This window comes from Serinus canaria, chromosome 27 (assembly GCF_022539315.1).
Source record: "Serinus canaria isolate serCan28SL12 chromosome 27, serCan2020, whole genome shotgun sequence".
Lineage (NCBI taxonomy): Eukaryota > Metazoa > Chordata > Aves > Passeriformes > Fringillidae > Serinus > Serinus canaria.
In genome coordinates, this window is record NC_066340.1 from 174,100 (window position 1) to 177,066 (window position 2,967).

Sequence of the window (2,967 nt, forward strand, 5' to 3'; positions counted from 1 at the left end):
AGCACAAGAGCCAATCACTCCTTCCGTTCTCTGCTTCGTCCTTGGGTTGATTCTTTTCGGGTTTTTATAATTTCAATTCCTTTTTTCTTCCTTTTCCCCCCTCCTCTGATTTTTTGGTTTGCTTTTTTTTAATTTTTTTTTTTTTTCTATCTCGATCATTTTTGTACAGAAGAAACGAGAGCCTTTTTTTGAATAACAAAGAGAAAACACACACAAAAAAGTACAAAAAACCAAAAAAAAAAAAAAAGACCAAAAAAAAGAAAGGAAAAAAAAAAGGAAAAAAAAAATCATGATGCAATTTCTTTGGATTGCAAAAAAAGCAACTCTTTACATTTAAGTGAAGTGTCTTAACATTTTATATTGTTTTAAAAAATATATTTACATATTATATATATATAATATACATAATATAAATCTATATATAAATATTTAAAGAGGGGAAAAAAAAAACCCTAAAAAAAAAAAAAAAAGGAAAAAGAAGAGAAATAGATAAATAAATCACGTCCGGTATTATTTAGGGGTGGATTTAAAATCCCTGCTTAGTTTAGAGCTCCTCGTGGTGCCCAGAGCGGCTCCGTCGCCCTCGCGCTCTGCCCTGCCCTCTCTCCCTGTCCCCAGGTGGCCCCAGGTGGCCCCAGGTGGCCCCGGGGACCCCGCCCGCCCCCAGTGCCAGCAGCAATAGCAGTCCCTGACGCCTTTGCAATTAATTTCGTTTTTAATTAATTTCCGTTCTCGGTACCAAAGTGAATTCTCTGTAGCAGCTCCGGGCCCGGCGGGTGGTGGCACCTGGCGCTGTGCCCTCCCCTGCCCCGCTGTCACCCCCCGCTGTCACCTCGTGTCACCCCAGGGGGGGCTCGGTGACAGCTCCCGAGCTCTGCTGGCTGGAGGTGACAATGCCACCCCCTGGGGACACCAGATGGGAGAGGTGGCAGTGCCACCCCTATGGGGACACCCAGCTGAGGGTGACAATGCCATCCTCCTTTATTACCCCCTCAGAAATGTCATGGGGGGTGACAATTGCCACCCTCTCTGGGGACACGTGCACGGGGTGGGTGACAAGTGCCGCCCCCTTGGGGACACCCTCGGGAATGTCATGGGGGTGACAAGTGCCACCCTCCGCGGGGACAGTCTAAAAATGACATGGGGGGGGGTGGGTGACAAGTGCCGCCCCCTTGTGGACACCTCAGAAATGACATGGGGGTGACAAGTGCCACTCCAAAGTGACACCTCAGAAATGACGAGGGAGCGGTGACAAGTGTCGCCCCCTTGTGGACACACTCGGGAATGACGAGGGAGCGGTGACAAGTGTCGCCCCCTTGTGGACACACTCGGGAATGACGAGGGAGCGGTGACAAGTGTCGCCCCCCTGTGGACACCCTCAGAAATGACGAGGGAGCGGTGACAAGTGTCGCCCCCCTGTGGACACCCTCAGAAATGACGAGGGAGCGGTGACAAGTGTCGCCCCCCTGTGGATACCCTCGGGAATGTCATGGGGGGGTGACAAGTGCCACCCTCCGCGGGGACACCCACGTGAGGAGGTGACAATTGCCACCCTCCATCCCCAAAAATGACACTGGAGGCGGCTGTCCTCAGTGTCCCCACCTCAGTGTCCCCACCTGGGTGTCCCCACCTGGGTGTCCCCACCCAGATGTCCCCAAGCTGTCACCGATTTTGGGGGGGGGGGTTGTCCCCAGACCACCCTCCCAGCTCGGTGTCACTGGCTCAGAGCAGGGAGGTGGCAGCGCCGGGTGAGGGGGTGGCAGTGCCAGCTGTCCCCAGACTCCCCCAGTGTCCCCATTCCCGGCTGGTGTCCCCGTGAGCGTGGTGTCCCCGTGCGTGTGCGTCCGTCCCCGTCATGGCATCGTGCAAATCCCTCGCTGAAGCAAGACGACAACAACCACAAAAAACACCAAAAAAATCGAAATTAACAACGAAACAACGCAGTCCTGGCTCAGGCCGGGAAAAAAACGTTTTAAAAAATGATAAAAAAAAGAGGAAAATGTGTAAAAATGACAAAAAAAGCCCAAAGCCAAGCGCTGCCTGCATCGTGCATGTGCCGGAGGCGCCGCTGCATGCGCTCGCTCCCCGCTTTACTCGTCTGGATGTTGTTTCCAAACAAACAAACAAACAAAAAAATGGCTACGACACTGAAAAGGACAAAAAAATAAAAAGGACAAACTGAGAAGAAAAAGTGAAAAAAGGCCAAAAAAAAAGGAAAAACAAGGAATTTCTGGTTCTCCTTGGAGGCTATTTGGGGTTTCTATGCCGTCGTGTCTCTCTCTCTCTCTCTCTCTCTCTCTCTCTCTCTCTCTCTTCCGCATGAATTTTCTCGTGAACTGTTTTAAAAAGGAAATAAAAGGAACAAAAAGTACAAAAAAGGGTTGAAAATGGAGGGGGAAAAAAAAAAGGAAAAAAAACGAAGAAAAATGAAAAAAAAAAAAAAAAAAAAAAAAGCCTCGCACAGGGGAAAAGCGGGGGAGGGGAGGGAGGGGCCCCCCGTCCCTGTGCCACCCCCAGCTGTGTCCCCTGTGTCACCGTGGATGCCATGGGTAGTTGTGTGTGACCGTTGTAATTCCCGTGACAAAAGGGTTGCTTTTTATTATTTTCCTTTTTCCCTTTATAATTTTTCTTTTCTATCAGAGTGTCTGGCTTTAATAAAATTACCTTTTTTTTTTTTTTTTTTTGCCTCTTTTCCTGTCTTTTTCTGGCGATTTTTCCCTCATTTTTACCCCCCTTCCCAAATGTTGAGAAATTGAGAATTAAGAAATTTGAGAAATTGAGAAAGCTGATAAACTGAAAGCTGAGAATCTTGATGGGGATGGGGCATCCCCAATTCTGTTATTTCCTCCCCACAGGCTCAGAGAAAAATTAGGTTTATCCTCCCATGGATAAATCCAGGAATAAAAATTCCCAGCACCAGGAATTTGAGGTCCCTGCCCACCAAAAAAAGGGAATTAATACCAAGAA